Source organism: Patagioenas fasciata, chromosome 3 (genome assembly GCF_037038585.1).
Source record: "Patagioenas fasciata isolate bPatFas1 chromosome 3, bPatFas1.hap1, whole genome shotgun sequence".
In the NCBI taxonomy this organism is placed as follows: domain Eukaryota; kingdom Metazoa; phylum Chordata; class Aves; order Columbiformes; family Columbidae; genus Patagioenas; species Patagioenas fasciata.
Window position 1 is genome coordinate 20,781,433 of NC_092522.1, and position 19,218 is coordinate 20,800,650.

At 43.6% G+C, this 19,218-nt stretch overlaps 1 pseudogene; it reads left to right on the top strand.

The window, feature by feature from the left end:
• Positions 1 to 252: 252 nt before the first annotated feature.
• Positions 253 to 10,807, top strand: LOC136099570 (photoreceptor cilium actin regulator-like; annotated as a pseudogene).
• Positions 10,808 to 19,218: the final 8,411 nt, after the last annotated feature.

Here is a 19,218-nt window from a genome sequence, read left to right on the forward strand (position 1 = left end):
TGTTCAAATAGTTTCCCTTCAAAAAGGCCTCTAAACTACAGTATCTTCCTTTGAATCTCTGCATTCAGCGTGTGTTATGCTTTTGCAACAAGGGAAATAAAGGAGGGACAGTTACCAAGTCCCTTTGCCTCCCAATATAGTGCAGAAAAAAAACTGCCTTAATAAATACAACACGGGTGCTGACTGGCTGGTGCCTGCTTACCCTAATGAACTTAAACTCTTATTTGTAGTGGACATCTGTCAAGACAGAAGTGAGGCACACAAGTCCTCTTAATCCATTAGCTCTAAATCCAGCAGAGCTTTCACACTTCTTTTTTTGAATTGAAGAAGAAAACCTGAGTGGGAACATAAAATGAGGCAGTGCACAACTCAAGAGAAGATCCTGGGCAGTGAGCACGTGAGATTTTGAGGCAAACAGCAATGAAAACCAACAACAAAACTGGAATTGTGATGGAAAAGCTGTGAGAAGAATGCCAGTCTGCAGTTCAGGATGAAACAGTAAGTTTGAATTTTTGTTGTATTTTTCCTATTTCATTTGGATTTTTAATCAAAGATAAAGCCAAAGACAGAGAAAGGATGGGCTGCACACCCTCTCACAATGAGATTGAGAATACAATTGCAAGAAGTGGTCTTAAGGCTTTCAATAAACCCAAAAGTGTTTTGCGTATTGATCCGGGAGATAAAGGAATCCCACTGCTTGTTAAAGGTTCATCTTGCTACAATATTGATGAATTCCACCAGTATGGGATCCAGGGGAAAGAATACCTGAGAGAAAAGGAGGATGAATTATCGGACCAGGACAACAAAGATGATTTGCAGTTATCTTCCAAGGCCCATTCAGATCCTCAAGTTTCCAGGGAAGACAAGGAAATTGAGAGGACAGCCACAGATGCTGAAGTTGTTATGTCCAAACTGATTGAGTCTCAAAAAAGTATCACTGAGGCCATACAGATCAGAAAGCAAAGCTCCTGTGAATCAGAAGCGTCACCTTTCATTTGGGATGACAAGGATGAAAGCAATGCAAAGCAAATTCCCAAGAAAGGAAAGAAGCAAAAAATCACAAGCTGGCAAAACAAGGTCGATCTAGCAAAAGTAAAGAAAAGTCCATTTCGTCACCGTGCGAGACAGAGAAAAAAGTAGATTTCCCAGAACTGCTTGTTAAGGCTCATCAGAGTGCATACACCTACTTAAATCCCAACCTCTCGAAATATGAAACTATACTTCATATGGCCAACCAGGCTACCCAAACTCAACTCTTCCTACAGCAGATGGTAAGCTTTCTTGTGCTTCGTTTTGATGAAATCAACCAGCTCTTGGAAGAAATTGCCAGTGATGGTGAAAGTCTCCTCAAAGACATAGGTGGGAATCTGGCATGGCCAGCAGAAAAAGGTGATTTGAAGGAGCACCCTGATCTTCTGCAACAACTACTGCAGTACACAGTCAATAAAATGCAGTTAGTGAGTGGGACACTGGCCTCTCTCACGTCTGACGCCCTGCAGGAAACATGCAGCTACCTGCAGTCTGCTGCAAGCAACCTGGAAGGAAAACTGAAAGCAAAGCAAAGCTTTGATGAGCGCCTGCTGAGGATGGTGAGGCTGCTTGAAGCCTCAGCAGTGAGATCCTCTCAGTCCCAGGGTGATGACAGGACTCTCTGCTCTGAGGACAGTGGCATTTGCGTGGACAACGAATCCCTCAAAGACTTCAGTGCTCTCAGCCAGCATGGAGGACAAGCAAGCTGTGATTCCTATGCACAGGGACATCCATCCCAAAAGTATGCCAGAACAGTGCGTGATGGGACAATGTCGCCAGGCACAGCCACATCCCATGACTGTGCACTTGAAAGGCATTTTAAAGATATATTTTACTCATCTGTGCGGAGTAAAGAAGCAACTTCTTGTCAGGGTAGAGTACCAGAAGGCATTTCTACCACGCCCCAATATGCAAACTTGAGAAAAAGTCATTCCTATAACTCCTTCCAGTCTGACTCTATTCAGGAAGATGAACATTTCAAAATATGTGAATCAACAGATTTTCCTTATGATGATGATGAAGATGATGAGGGAAGCACCCTGGGCGAGGATGATGACAACACAAGTTTATCAGATATGGGGAAGGATGCCCTGCCGAGGAGGCCCCTGTCTTCACCTGCAGTCACTGATAACACGCAAAGACAGTCCATCAAGAGGACAGAGAATGCAGAGAGAGAGGAAATTATTCTGAAGATGAAATATGCCATCAGTGAAAAAATCAAGTTTGTCCCAGCTAAATCCAGACATAAAGAATGGACAGAGGATGAGAGTGGAAGAGCGGTTTTAACAACAAGGCCCAGTACAGCAATGGGCAGACAGAAAACCTTCAGGAAACAACGACGGTCCAGGTCAGAGGAGTCCCTCAGAAGCCAGGCAGAGGACCTGACCCTCCTAGAGCTGCAGAGAACTCAGAAAGAGCTCAGCAAAAGGCTTGAAATGTTTTATGAGAAGAAGGATACACATAGCAACCCAGAGCCTTGGAAATCAAGAGCAGCACCCTATTTACAGGATGAACAAGTTACAGCCAGGTCCTCTAGCAAATTGAAGGCCTGCCTCAGAAAATTTGGACTTCCAGTTATTCCACCCACCATTCCTTTCCAGAGAGGCCTGGCACCTTTAAATCCTAAGCATCGTATTTCACCAGTAGAAGACACGGACCCTTCAGACGCCAATGGAGTTTCTTCTAGCTTTCCAAATGCCTTTCCTCCTGCACTAACTGCAGAATTAAGCAAGAAGGACACAAAGGAAGAAGCTGACGAAGACCTTGAGAACCTGCCACCACCACCACCTGAAATGTTAATGGACACGTGTTTCGATTTATCTGAGCCTGAAGAAACTGCAAAAATAGAAGGAAACTCTTCAGAAGATGCCAAAAAGCCTGCCAAAACAGAATTTCATGCTGCTAAGAGAGCACAAGTTTCCCCAAAAATGAAAGCCTCTGTCCAGTCCATTGACTTACTGCCAAGTAAAAACATCAGTGGCCCCAGTGCGATCACTAATAAAGGTCTAAGGAATACAGGAGCAGGGGACGAGAAACTGCAGAGGTACTTTCTGGAGCTGAACCCTACCAGTGTGCACATACCTAGCCAGGAGAAGATACTGGAAACCCAGAGGAAAGAGGCTGCAGATTTGTACAAGCAAACCCATAAAATCATTCCTCTTCAAAATCCCAGTGGGGTTTCAAAACCACACATCAACAGCTCAGAGAGCAAAGAGCCCAATTCACCTGCGACTTTGGTGCAGTACCAGAAGCAAGGTTCTCCTGATTTGCTCAGGAGAAATGAAAAAGGCTCAGCATTTGCCAGGAGGGTCTCCCCAACGAGAACTCCTCCTCCTCCTTCTCCACCAATGGAGAAACGGCTTTTTAGCCCCCCAACACACCACAGACGCTCTCTGCAGGCTTGTAGCAACCCGCAACCAAGCTCACCCACCACGCAAAGGAAACCGAGTCCCCCCGCAAGTCCCAGGGTGCCCAGCCCACCCTCACAGAAGAAGCTGCCTTCTCCACCACCCCAGCGAAAACCGCTCAGCCCTCCCACGGGACACAAGCAAAGCTCGCCAACACCATACCGGATGCTGGGCTCCCCAGCCTACCGCCGAGATGCAAGTCCCCCACCGTTCTCCACCGCTCCTTCCCCACCAACCTCCCCATCCCGCTCCTACAAGGGGCCAAGACCTGGGCTGGATGCTGGAGATGAGCACCAGCTCTCCTCCTCCAAGAGAGGCAGCAATGTTCATTCGATATTTTGCCCAGCCACCTCTTCCTTATTTGAAGCCAGACCTCCACAGGAACCCACCAAACCCTCTGTGGAAGCGACCAGTCAGCCTGAAGCTTCATCACTTTCCCAAAAGACCAGCCTGCTTTTCCGGCAGCCTGGAGACCGGACCAGAAAGCTATCCCTGAGCGCTGCCAATCCTCAGCCGTTTGTGAGGAGAAGTTTCTCTGACCGCCGACCAGGGGTCCTGTTTCGTCTTCCAGCTGCCGTGACATCTGGCAGTGAACCCGCGCTTAACCACGCAAGGTAAGAAACTTCCCACTCTAGGCCAAGGAAGCGGAAGGGTAGCACTGCATTGGCTTTCTGAGCTCCTGATGAGAATTTAATGTCGTTGAGAGATTTCCCAGAAAAGTGCTCTCTTCATGTGCAGAACAGACAGCTGGGCAAAGATACCATGGCAGTTGCACTAGGTGATTGTTGTAGATCACTTCCAACTGAAATATTCTGTTCTATTTTCTCACCCCAGATTTCAGTCTGCCAGTATGAATACAGGGAGGAGTTAAGCTTCCATGGGTTGCTCAAGCCTTACACTTACATATCTGCTGTGACAGGTACCCCAGGGAAAATTCAGTGTTGGTTTCATGGCACAGAACTTCTCTTATTTGCATGGGGGCTAAAGATAGCCACATTCAATTCTTAAAAGCTCTGAAGTAACCATCAGGTTACACACATCTTTAAATAACCATTAGGAGGTAGGCTTGGACCAAGAGGAAGGGTATCATTCCTAACTTCAGCTTCTAAGCCAGTAAACTGTTCACCTGATATCTCTATTAAAATGTTTCAAATCAGCTGGCAAGAATGACAGATAATGTGAGCTTCTGAGCTTCTCATGTAGGCTTTCAGAACTAGGTGCCAATTTCAAGTCTAATGAGTCCACAGCCCAAGCCCAGTTTTCAAAGTGGAGAAACCTCCCATGGCTACTGAAGATTAATTGCTCTGAAAAAGTCAGTTTAAAGAAATTGAAGCATCAACACACCAGTTCCATGTTTGCAAGCATTGGTGGCCATTTTTAAAAAAATCTGGGCTTACCTTTAAATTCTCTCTACCACTTAAAAAAAAAAAAAAACACAAACAAAAACAAACAAACAAAAAAACCCACACAAAACAAAACAAAACAAAAACAAAAACAAAACAACAACTCAGAACCAGCTAGGAAACAGAAATGGTATTTGGGAATACTCAAAGATCAGTGTAACAGCCCGGAAGTAAAAAGGGTTGTTATTCTAGTTTCTTAGCATCTTAGGATGTTTAAGTCCATTAAGCTCTAAGCTACGCAAGAGGATTAAGACCCTTCTCAGGCAGCCTTTCCTCATGTGAGGAATATTGTTACTCTTGCCAGAGAACAGCTGAAATCATGTGAATCATCCCCATGAGCAGAGATTGCAAGACCAACACTAGCAGGAGACAAAACTGCACTTGTAAGTGCACAAGCACTCCGCACATTGTAAATACTGGGACAGTCCTGGATACTGAATGAGTAAAGGGACAGTCATAGGCACTGAAGTAAGGTGTCCAGGAATTCCCTCCCTAGAGACAGAAAAAGGATCAAGTTTCCCACAGGGACAGTAGAGAAAAGTGCTGAACAAAACATGTGAAGAACACGGAGAAATGCAGACCGGTTTGCATTCCCAGTTCTAATATTGCAATATATTCTGACATTTGAAAGTTTCCTAAAAGTCCTATATGTTGTTGCTGTGTTTTCTGTTGTTGTTGTGTACTATGTGAAGTCAGCTTTGCCTACTCCAGTGCCTGCTAGCAGATATAAATGTTTTCAGAAGAGGCTTTATATCAAACCTTGCAAGACAAAAGCCCTGGCAGTTTTATGGATCAATGTGAAAAACAGTCTTTTATAAATTGTTAGCTAATTTATACTTAAATGGGGTGTATTATCTTTCTATTGTAGTCTGTCAGAGCATAGAGAGTAATATAAAAAAAAACCAAAACAAACCACTGTAAATAAAATCTTCCCTTTCATGAAAAAAGTTATATATGCTAGTGTTATGATATACAGCATTTTGGAAGAACGACATATATCCTGAGCCAAATTCAACTTACCATTTATACAAATGGACATCAAAAGTAGTCCTGCTGAGTTAGTCCAAATTTATATCAATATAAGCAAAAGGGAAAATTGGCCCATTAATTGCCACATACAGTGATTTAAAATGCAATACACTACCGTGTGTTTTCTTACATTTAAAATAAGCTGCCTGGAGGAAGCTTTTACAGACCTTACATCAAATGGCCTTATTTGAATATCACAGCAAATACACTGATGGGCAGAGAACTGTTTTAGGAACCAGCATAAGGCAGAAGCTCCAAGAGCTCCTCCCATCACTGCTGCTCATCTCCAGTCACTGGGGACCAGCACGGTTGCCACAGCTGTGAGCGCCACATCCCCATGCACAGATGCCGACCCCTGCTCTTGCAGCAGATGCCATAAGAGACAAACCACCATACCCTGGTCCGTCTTTCTCCTTCAAGTTCATTAAGCATACAAGGCTTCCTCTGCCTTGCCATTCATTCAGCTGACGGAGGGAAATTTCGAAACGTGTCCCCAAACCAGATGTTGTGCTCCTAAACCTCCTCGTTCTGGCCATGTTTGCATCTGGTCTCAAGTTCACAAGCTATTCCCAACCAGCTGTCAGTCTCCTTTCCTTCATTCCTTCCCTTGCTCTACCTCTCCTCTACAAATATAACAATACCTATTTTTTTGTCTGTGTGGGGGTTTTGTGTGTTATTAGCAGCTCCAAGCACTAGTCACAGGAGGGAGGAGAGGCAGAGGCAAACCTGCAATAGCATCACTCTTTTACAGGTAAAACATTTTGAAAATCAGTGAGTTAGCCAGTTTCTACTATGCTCCCAAACTCAAGGATAGAGTCCTCCAATTTTTCCATGCCCAATTAAAACATCAATTTGCTGAGAAACAGATTGTTTAAGAGAGGAGCTTGTACAAGCAACATGTTTCTCATTAGGCAGCTGAGCATCCTCTCCCACCCACTCAATTTTAGAAGAAACACCAAAAAAGGGGGGTGACTTCCATCTCACTTGCTAACTGGTGTTGCCAGGCATTAAATGTCAGTGCTATACGCAGACTTGCATGTCTCCTGTACACTCGCTGATCCCCTAGAAGGCAAAAAGCATTTCTTTCCCAAGATTGTCTCCTGCCCATCCTGTTCTCTAAGGAGTATCAGGACTTAAGACATCATTAGCCCTAAGGCGGGAGCTAGAGCTTTTGTGTCCAGTCTTAGGGTACTTGATGAGAGTTTCAGGTTTCAGTGCTCAAGTCAGTACAACTGGTTCCCACATGGACAGCCAGTACATGGACAGAATGAGCTGACTTTGCTGGTTTCTAAGCTTGGTCGTTTGACAGCGATCAGCAGCTATTGGCATCTTATCAAGGCATAACATGTACAATCGCTCTGCTCACAGAAATCTTGCTGATCTGTAATAGGATTTCTGTGTGTGCAGTTAAACAAAATAATATTTTATTAAGATTCCTAATCTCCCAAGAGGTAGAACAAAGATAAAAGATTACATGCCTTTAAGATATTGTTCGAGGAGGGCTTGAGGATGGATTGTGTTGACTGAATCAGACCGAAAGCAAGTAGCCCAAGTGAGACCTTCTGCAACTGGGTGATATTTGGGTCTGGATTATTTTCATGACTGGTCACATATCAGAAATCTCTTCCTCAGTTCAAATAATTAAACTCCTAGCAGTCAGAATAGGAACACGACAGCTTGTCTGTAGTTGAAAGCTAATACAGTTTAACAGTTTATATACTTAAAACACAATAATGATTCCCAGATAACTCATGTTGAGCTTAAACCACTTTAATTAGTTACAGCAACACAGGGCACATTTCAGCATGAAGGCCCAAGGCGTGAGACATACATGACTAGCTCCACTGCTATAATAGATCTTGATTCATAAAGTCCCTGTGACCCTAAAGATTGCCAGTGTGACTTCAGGAACATCATTTACACTTTCCGTGTCTCAGTTCTCCTGACTGCAGCATCCCACAGTCATGTTGGCATACTCAGAAATCACTGTAACCTCACTCAACAGATGTGTAACAGAGGTAAGACCTTTCCTCCAGCAGGGTCGGAACAAGACTTTTTGTGCAAGTCTGTGTCCACCTGCAAGTAAACCCAGATTCATACTGATCCCCGGTTCGACATATGAAACGTTTGCTTCCCAGTAGACTTTTGGGAGGGAACAGTACAGTGCATATACACAGGAGACAGGGAATTACATAGTATTGTGCAGCATCTGTGCTTTGAGGGTTAATGTGGTCTAATCAGTGCTGTTTTAAAAAGTCACAATTCATTAGCCTCTTAACTTAAGCATCTTTCCTTCTGCAGCTTGGAGGAGAGCCCTAGGAAAGCAGGCGACTCTTGGAACAGCCCTTGCGTACCCGAAATCAAAGAGTCCAACAGATCCGCGTCCCACCCCGAGCTCTACATCGTGGGCCAGGGGCTGCAGAGGGACTGACAGCAGAAGCACCTGCAAAGAATCAAAGCCAGAGGCCCCAGGGGGCCTTAACCAAACCTCCAAAGCCTGGCTCCATTGTTTTTTTTAGGAAACAATATGACGGCATCACATGGAAAAACCCAGACTGGTCCTAACAATCTAGTGAAATATCAGTAGAGGGGTAGGCAGCTGCTTCTTCTTTGGATTGCATTTCGTGGCGCAACTCGAAGATTTACACTGAGCAAAAGAAATACTTCGCAGTTGGTCAAGTCTGAGGCAATTTGATTTGATAGAGACAGGACCCAGAGAGAAGTCCTTTGTTTCGCTGTTTGGCTAAAGGAGTTCAAAAACTTTCAGAAATTATCAATATTTGACAATTTATTTATTCAGGAGGCACCAAAGTTTCAGTTATGTAAAAAGTGTCTGTTGTGACATTTCCAGGGGGGAGGTAAAATCCTGAACCAATTGATTTTTCTTGCAAAAACATCAATGGCTTCAGCAAAACCACATCTTTACACTGGGTATTTGTCAACATGCAGAAAAAGAATAAGACCAATACAAGTTAAAACAAAATAACCTCTTTTAAAGGAGTAAAATTAGGGACCTTATTCCCTCAAAAAAGGCTTTGATCTTCTAAATCACCCTTGATCATCATATAATCTCATCACCTCTAGTTTCCAGGGTACAAGGCTTAATCCTGATTAGAGTAGTTTTGTAATAGCCCAATCAAACATTATGAATCCTGAGGCACCTAAGGACATGTATTTTTTTCTTTTTTTTAAAGAGAAGAGAATGCTAGCATAGAGAACCCTGCTCTCCCTGAAACAGATTTATATTCTTTCTGATTTATGCCGTTTGAGGGGATTTATTGTCATTTCACTGAAGAGTCTAGACAGATGTTTGTTAATAAAAACACAAGTTCTTTACAGTCGATTAATCCCAGGCTTTTACAGTGGAATACAGTTTCAGAATTTACTGGATCTTGCTCACCTCATTTATCATCACAATTAAGATGCAAATTTGAATTAATGTAATTTTAATTACTTTAATTTGATGTGATTTTATATGCAACTTCAGCACAGAATGAGATCCAGGAAAAAAAAAAAAAAGCCATTTGTGGTCCTATTTTGATAGGAATAGTTTAAATTTTTCTTATGGTTTTCATGATAGTGGCATCTGGGCACTCCGCCTTCACACAGGATTTTTAACCTTTCCTGCCACCTTCATGGTGGGAGAACTGAGACTCATGTTGTGCTGTACAAAGGACCGCTTTGGATACTGAACTCCTGAGGTTTTAGTCTGGTGCCTTAATCACAATGATCCTTCTTCAATTATTTCAGTGCCATCTTCTGACACCTTAATTGTCATATTTAAGGTGAGGTATTGAACAGAAAGAAGCAACTCCCGGTAAGCAGATGCTGTGGATCGTCAGGGCTTTGTGAGCTTGAGGTGGTACAGCAGCCTTACCCAGAGTGTACAGCCAGGAGATGTCAACACATCCACCTTGCAGTCACACAGGCAGATGCACCGTCCCCTGTTGAACTGGGAAATCACTGCGGGTACTGCAAAGATCAACAGCAGGGCAAACTGCAGGCTGGCCTTCCCCCTCATCAGAAGTGTAGCTCCCTCCCAGATACACAGAGATACAAATACATTCGCGTGCACTTTGAGTTTGTCTGTTCTGCTGGCAGGAACTACCCAGAATGGAACCAAATCAGGAACATGACAGCAGAAAGTCAGCGCTTTGCATGCCTAAATGTGGCTTTGAAGATGAAAATGTGACAGAGTGGGAGGACAACTTCTGCTCAGCTGCTACAATCATTTTATCTCTTTATGGTTTCATGCTGAAATGTCCCGGCACCCATGATGGGTGATGAGAGAAAGTATTCATTTATATACCCCAGGCACCAAAATCTGTGGTACAAGAGCTACAGCGGCACATGGAGCAACACTTCAATTCAGCAATCAGGCTGGAAACCTCCTCACACATGTGCCAGCTAGACGTGGAGTCAGCCAAAGCATCTTCCCCCAAAAACCAGGCTCCCCTGAAAACCTGGCACACAAACTGTCATCCGACCACAGCATCTCTCCCAGCTTTGACTAAGCCCATGGTCGTCAGGAGGCTCATTGCAAACACAACCCCACTTGAACACTGCAGCTGCTGAAGGGTTCGGATGCTGCTCTAAGGACGCTGCAGAAAACAGAGAATTATATTCAAGAAACAGAGCTTCTCCAGGAGCGATCTACAACTTTATAATATGAATTTGTGACTACATACAGCTAACAGATTCTCTTCAGTACAGTTAATGTACAGGACTATTGCAAATAAAGTGTTTACCTTCAATTTGTATCGCAAGCATGAGATTAAGAGTAACTATAGTATGGAGGAAATTATAGTTTGGGTGGTCACTTTAAAAAAAAATGTTTATACAGTTTTTTTGGACAACACTTTCATTTTTCATTAATGTAATTTTTCTGGAATACAATTGTTTTATAAGACCATACTCAAATTTAAGATTTATTTTTTACTGATGTAAATAAATCGGAGTTTTTATATGCAAGGTATGAATTGAGCTCTCTTACATTCTGTATGCAAACGGCTTAAATCTTACCCCAATGTTATACTACTGATTTCTTCCTTAGTGCGCTAATTAGTGCCCTGTGCTATAAAAAGTCTATTTGCTTCCTCCTCACCACAGTGCAAGCCTGTTTTATGTTTTACTTGTACATCAATTAAGGTTGCATTTCCACTACACAAACGTGCCTTCTTTAGGCTACAAGATCAAGCCTGTACACTGACAGAGCAGAGCAGAGATCAGCTGTGCTTCCACCCTTCCCCTGCCCTGATTTAAGCTTGAGCTACCTGGCAATTTTGTACTCTGTTTAGTAGAGTTCCTGCATGCAACCACGGCTAGTTTGAGCAGAGGGTAGTGGTTTTCCCCTAAGGATTAAAACCAGAGTGCACCTGCTGCAGTGGAGTCTCATTGCAGAGGGGCTGAGCACAGAGTGAAGCAGTATCAGTTTTCCAGCCAGGGCTTCACTGCTGCAAGAACAGTGGCCAACAGCTCTGTGTGGCACTTTATCTGCAGACCTTTAAAAAGCTGGCAGGTGCCCTTGCTTCCAGTGACGCTGCTCACATCTCAGACCTTGCAGGGACTTGTCATTCCATACCCTCAGTATCTGAAGACCACAAGAACATGAAAGCACTACTTATACTCCAGTTACTTCTTTGACAAGAACTACTCCAGATATTAGCAATCTGGTTGACAGCACTACGCAGGTTATCAATAAAACCAGCGTGTCACAGTGTTTGCGTTGCCACACCTCTGAACACCCAAAGCATTTCATAATCATTTATGAAGTTTCGTCATTAAGAGGAATATTCTGAGAAGTTGTTCCCTTTGCTCTATGTAGGAGGGAAAGAAATCTCAGCACAGAGATAGAGTAACCTGTTCTTACTGTCATGTCTCATCAGTAAGGAGCTGCCAACATCTCCTGAAGAGAAATCCTTCTAGATTAGCAGATCATTAATCCATCCACAGCAGATACACTCGGTGCCATCATGACTGCAGTGTGTATAGATGCTTGTTGCAGTTATGAACTTCAAACTCAGATTTTGATCTTCCTGGGCAAGATACTGCAGGTTTCATAATGCTTGCAGTATTGATTAGGGACTCATTTCCATGTTGTCCTCAGACAAATATAAACTCACTACTGTATATTGGATCAACTGAAAGTTTGGAGCAAAGATCCCAACTTTCCATTTCTTGCCCATTTTGGATGAATAATGAAAATGTAAATGTCAAAAAAAAGATGTGCAGATACAGACAGTAGGCACTCAGCTGGACAAGGTGGTCAAGACCCAGGACCACGTTATCCCTCTGATCTCATTTTGGTTCATCTCACATCTGCCTGCCCTGCATATACCCTGTTCCACCACTGCAAGCACAAAATTATCTGCAGCCTTCACCATCCCTAATTGCTCTCCACTTTACTGACATACTGAATTTCAAAATCTGGCCGCTTACCTGTCCTCATCCTTTCTTTAGTAATATTCCACTCTGTGACTGCATTAAGTAATCCTGTGAGGATTTCTGGAGTTAGACTGTATAGAGTACAGCCTTTATCAAGGTTCTTTTAAAGGAGAAAGGGGTTATAAGCCTGTCTTACTCTGTATGAATCCCTCTTGCTTTAATAAAGTTTTCCTTGAGGCATAGATGAATTGATTATATAGCAATTAAGAAGAAACTGAAAGCTTTCAGTGTTAAAGGCTGCTCTTCATTTATTATTACTATTACTAAACCACTGGGTCTTCAGCATATGAATGAATGAAAGCTGAGGCCTAGGGCTGCCAACACAGCAATGTCCTTCACAGTATCACAGTATGTTTGGGATTGGAAGGGACCTCAGAAGATCATCCAGTCCAATCCCCCTGCCGGAGCAGGAACACCCAGATGAGGTCACACAGGAACATGTCCAGGTGGGTTTTGAATGTCTCCAGAGAAGGAGACTCCACAACCTCCCTGGGCAGCCTGTTCCAGTGCTCTGGCACCCTCACTGAGAAGAAGTTTCTCCTCAAATTGAAGTGGAACCTCTTGTGTTCCAGCTCGATCCCATTACCCCTTGTCCTATCATTGTTTGCCACTGAGAAGAGCCTGGCTCCATCCTCACGGCACTCACCTTTTATATACTTATAGACATTAATAAGGTCCCCCCTTAGCCTCCTTTTCTCCAAACTGAAGAGACTCCCCAGGGCAGTGACTGTAAAGCTGGGAACAAAACTTTCCAGGCATTCCAGTAGACACAGAAAGATATATAGCAAGGCTGACATGGCGCTACAGGTAAAACCTAAACCAACAAATTCACTGGCTGCTTGGCTTTTGAGTGTGACTCTAAGAAGTCAGCCTAATGGGGCAATTTGCACCTTGCAGCCTTCCTGCCTCTTGAACCCAATATCAGTGTAAGAGTCTTATATTCAAACTCTAAATTAAACCTGTCGGTATAATACAATTTTTTTTTTTTTTGTTAATATTTTTAATGTTTTCCTCCACTTCGAAGTGTTGTGTCTTTTCTTGTAAATAGAGTTACCATAGACATTGAGGGCACAAGGTAATGCATCTCTCTGGAGTTTTTTAATACTGATGTTTTTTAATCAATAACCTGATATCCAATGCAGATCCTTTCATCCTCATATTTCAGAGAAAACACATGCATATACGTACATGCGTTAATGGCATACCAGTAGGCTTCCATAGCACGCTTTTTCATGTGGATAAACCAGGCAATGGGGAGCATGAGGGCTGCTCGGCTGGCGCTCAGCGCTCTGCAGACAGACACAGGGCTCCTGGTAAGCAGTTACCTAATTCTGAATCTGAGACAAATATAATGTCGATCCACGTATCACATTAACAACAGCTGGTAACAGGATATCTCTAAGGTGCAAAATGAAGAAATAATCTAGAAAGCACCATGGACAGTTGAAATAAAATTACAATGCTACATTCTTCATGTTGAAAACCTCAGGACTTCAGAACTACTTATCCTACCAATAGCCAAGAGTGGGAGAAAGCACGTACTGCACCTCTGAGCTCTGCCAGCCCAGGCGAGGCAACAATTTCCCCATCCAGCCCTGCAGATTTCTCTTGACAGCCAAAGAGCTAGGAAAAGCTTTTCCACAGGGAAATAAAAGAAAAAAAAGCTGCTGGAAACACACAACAAGCGCAGTAGGCATTTAGATGCCCAGTGTATTCCCAACACAACGGCTCAGCAGCCTGTCTGCTCCAGCCACACAGTGAAGTTTGTCGTAACTGCCACAGAGGCTGTTTACAAACCAGCAAAAATAGAAAGGCACTTCTTTAAATAAACAGCTTTAAATAAACAGCTCATCCTCTACAACCAAGTTACAAACAACACTACTGCTGTTCTGGGTAAATGCACATATATCTGCCGTCTGAAAAGCAGGGCATGTTTTCCCCATGAAATACGTTTCCTCTTCTTACATATAAAATTGTGATTGAAGGCAGCTATAAGCCAGAAATTACTCGGATTGCAAATGTGCAAAGCTTTGGGATTTGGGCCAAGTATTCTTCAGGTCTGTTGTGAGCAAAGGATATATCTAGTTAGAAAACTTTATTCTATATAGGACCTTTTGGGTACATTGTCTCCCAAACGTGTAAATAAATGATGCCATTGCAATGCCAAATAATGAAAAGTAGCAGCGGATGACACAAAGAAGCCATGGCAAAAGACAAAGAGGAGGAGAGGGCCACTAAGGAAAGGATACAGTGGGACAGATTTATGCATTGTTGGAAATGCACTAAGGAAGATCTTAGGCCAGCTTTTACTGGGACAAGTGCAATCTGTAATTTTGAAAACAAACAAACAAACAAACAAAAACTATAGCTTCCTACAGGCATGAAACATGAACTACTGTCACCCCTGGGCAGGACCAAAAGAGGGGCACGCTGTTACCATTACCGTCAAATGGAGCATTAATGGCAGGATCACAGGGAGGTCCAGCCTGCAGGGCCACCCACCAGCACCACTGGGCTGAGTTAGCTGGTGGGTGGCCGTTCCCTGAGGAAACAGGAGCATGTTTTGTTTTCACTGAGTGATACTGAAAATAAAAAGCTGCCAGAATAATACAGTAATCAAAGCAATAGAGATCCTGGTACTGGCACAATTATGCACATGTGAAAGTCATCTTATTAGAATAGCCAACTTCCCTTCTTGAAATAACACGTACTACTACTTGTATGTTTGCACTGACAGAAATGTGTCAACACTGAGCAGTTTTATAGTCTGATCTATTATATACGCTGACAGCATGCACAGACGAGGACTATTGTGAAAAGGAAGTGTCTCTACGTATAGATGTGTGCGTACAGATGTGTGTGCATCTGCAGAGGAAGCCCCAGCAGCAGCAGTTGAATCAGAGGGCATGTGACATTTGAGGCCGTGCCCGAGAGCCGGGGCACAGCTGCAGTGCCGGCCGCAGGGCACCGACGACGTCCCTTCCAGGAGCCAGCAGCAGGGAGTGACAGACCTGCACATCCTGCAGCCTTCACCCCAGTCTCCAAAGGGGGCCGAGGTTGTACGTGCTGCTCTCAAATGCAGCAGAGGTGAAACCTGTTAAACCACCATGAAAATAGCACAGCCTTTATTTATCCAGGGCACAGCTATTAGCACAGAGCATGGCTTTTACAGCTCCTTTACCTCTGCCAACTGCATTCAAAGCTGTTGGGGAGCTTTTAAGGAAACACAGGGGCAGTTTGTTGGCCAGAGTTACTGTTTTTTTCAGCTAAAGATATCAAGGCAGAGTGGAGGCTTAATGGTTCGGGTCAACTCTAATTTTAACTAGAGTGGTTTTCTCACCTCTGTCTGTATCAAAGGCAGTATCACAGTATCAGGATTCAGTGTCAGCTGTCAGAGATTTGGTAGCAATGCAACCACTTTTATTCCCATCGTCACTATTTACCAAGGACTAAAATAGCCACCTCAGTGCAAATCCCCTCCCTCTGCTTGAGAGAGGGATTGCAGCACCTGGTTCCCAAGCTCACCTTTAACCTTGGCAAGAGCAAACTCTACCAGAATCACCTTATTATGATCCATGCCCCAGCTGCACCTCAGCAAAAGCAGCTCCCTTCAGGTGCATTCTTTAATTCTTTGGTCCACCTCTCACAGCAGCACCATGAAGCAGAATCAACATTCTTTACAACAGGAGCCTTCAGCCTCTGCACCATGCTTTGGGTCCAGCCTTCCTTCCTTGTCCTCCCAGTTTGCCATTCATTTTTCCATATCCTTCCCAAAGTCTTCTTGGCACTGCCAAGTTCATGCACGTACATTCTGCTGCAGGGGTTTGTGGTTGCACTTCCACAGGCAGATTCAGGGTCCAGCTAACCCATTTGCATGGCACATGCACTCCGAAGAGCGGGTAAGTCATGCCATCAGGTGTGTGCTTTGACTCTCGGTGAGAAGAAAGTGCCCATTTGAGGAAAAGATGAATTTTGCAGGCTGGATTCAGTGTATGTAGCACCAGTCTCTCTGCTCATGCAGCTTCAGAGTTCTAATGCCCCCTTGCACAGGGAGATGGCAAAAGACCACTCCCTACTCTGCAGGGGAATGTAAACTTTCTTCACTCCTTTATGGTAGACACCATATTTACCTTTTCTCCCCTGCCTTCCCTTATGACAACTCTACCTTCATCAAGCAGGAAGAACCATCTGTGACAGCCAGGGTCTGTCCTGGGCCTCTAGAAGGATGTAGGGTAAGAGTAAGCCCATGTACAAAGTTGCCATTCATCTATTTTCCTATCCTAACTTCTATGGTTTAGCAACTGCACTGCACATTAAATGAGTTAAACTGGGCCTGCAAGTGCAGCTTGCAGTTTCCTCTCTGGTGAGACTTCTGTAATAAAATTATAATAAAAATAAGTTTGAGAAGTTAAATATTTAAATTCTTATCAGTGCTGGAAGAAGGTTCAACACTGATTTGCCTTTTGTTTGTGCCATCCAAAAACCTTAGTAGCTTCTTAATGGCTTCTGAGATGTGCCCCTGTGCAAACCTGTGGCAGGAGAGCTCGTCTGAGCTGAATTAACCTTCACCCATTAAACCCTCTGCTTGTCACCAGAGACATTGTCAGCTAGATTTGATCTCACTGTTGTAGGACTGCCCCTCTTACAGGGAAACTGCCTCAGCTGGAGAGTTAAAAAAATAAAACACCTGGACAGAATAGGTACTGGCAGGCAATGCTTTATTCTCACCAGCTGTGAGGAGCAGTATGCATGAAAGCACCACTCAAGGCCAACAGAGAGTTAAGAAACCAGTTACAGGGGTTACATTTCAAACCAACTTTGCAAGTGCTACAGCTAAATGCATGAAAACACGCTCTAGAGACCTCATATCATGTGCACAAAAGCTTTTTTCCCCCCCAAGTGCAGAAGGTTCCCCCCACATTCCCAAAGGCCCAAGCATAGCCAAAGAGAAAGTAAAACTAAAGGACTGTTATTCAGCCCAGCAAAAGCAGCCTGTGCAGGGAGCACTTACGGGGCTCCGGAGGGAGAGACCTGCAGAGGAGGAAAACAGCAAGAATAACTTTTGAGGTAGAGGAAGCAAAACCAGGAGGCCCTCGAGAGATGCCAGTTGCTTAATTAAAACAAAACAAAACAAAAAAGGCAGAAAAGCAACCTGTTGAAATAGATCTCAGGCAGTAGCAAACTGCAGGTGCTTAAGGAAGTGACATAGTTCCAGATCTGCAATTTAAACAAGGGGCAATGGGTACCAACTAGAACACAAGAGGTTCCACTTATATATGAGATCTGCAAGGACTGTGGCTTCCGCTGCAGGATCTCCAGAAACACTGGTGTTTCAGAGCCAGGTCCCTGGCTTAGATCGCATACCAAGACTTCATAGAGATGAGTTCCTGAGTACTCCCTGCTACCAAAAGTTGGGAGTTCAAAAAAAAAAAACAAACAAACAGCAGCACAAAACATTTTAGAAGAGTCTACTAAATAATTTTGCCACTTTAATACTGTACTAAAAAGAGATTCCTTAAGAGGTGCCACAGTGCAACCATTTTATCTGGCAAGTTAGAGTCCTGCATAGCTTCAGACATACTGAACAATGCAGCACATAAACATAAGACCATAAAATTCCTGGAATGGTCAGATCTCCCTGGATTATTCTTTGACCTCCCAGCTTCCTACAAGGTCCTTGTATCTGTCAAGAACCTGTCAAGGCGCTTTTAAACTTCCATGGGCCCAGTGTGTCTCATGCTGTTATTTTCCTGTTTTTTCTTCTCCCCAAAACTTCTATTCTTCTTTCTTTCAAAACCCTGCCAGTATATGGAAGATTATGTGAACACAGATAAGGCTGCTTTGTTTTCATATCTGACTACACAGATGCACCAACATCTGCTGCTTTCAGCCCTTCCACTCTTCTCTCATCACTCCTCCCTCTTGTGCTTCCAAATCTGTGTATGGTGAAGGACTGGCACATCTCCTCCTCACTGTTTCCTGAATCTCAGGTTCAGAAGTGCTTTACTGGTCTGCATAGAAGGCAAATTCTTCACATCTCAAAAGACGGAAAGACATTTAGAAAATCTATATAGTTTTAAAAAAATATACCTTGTCCCACAATGCCTGCACACAGCTTACCTTTGCCCAGGACACCCTCAGCCCACTCACTGCCCAGCCAGCACCCCATGTGCAAGGTGTCACAGCCCCCTGCCACAAACCGCTCTCCTGCCCCTCCCCAGGGGTACCTCAGGGTGCTGGGTGGCAGTCAGATGGCACCCGTCACCTCACCACATCAGTCCATTGCATGTGGTGCACAGGGGACCACAGACAGGACGCATCCCCTGAAACGGGAAGAAAATTTCAGTGCATCTGGTGAGGTTTCTGCTGTCATTGGACTGGGGCTGTGAGCCTGACCTAGACATCTCAGGCCATTGCACCAGCAGCTACCAGAGACTTGTAAAGGGGCTGCCCGGCAGTTCGGCATCCGCTGCATACACTGGCATATACAGTGAGCTGCACATCCTCCCATAACCCCACTGCGTACCTTCTGGGCAAGCAGGTCCTGGCTTCTCATTCTATGCTTCTGAAATCAAACCATCTCTTCCTACAGTTCTAATGCTTCCAAAGCCCATCTCTTACTTTGTAAGTAAAAATATATGTATGTGCACATCTCTTAATTTCTATGTATATAAATATAGTATTTTCCTTTTTACAGTTACAAATTGCATTTACACACAGGTTTTATTTTTTTGGTATCTGTGCAAACTTCTTAGGGAACATGAGGTCAAGACATAAAACTTTAGAAAAATTCTTTTTTAAAATATTTTTTATTTTTAAAGAATTCTTAAATTTTTTTTATTAAGTTTTTTAAGATTTTTAAGTTTTTTTTAAAGTTTTTTTAAGGTTTGTTTTTTTTTTTTTTT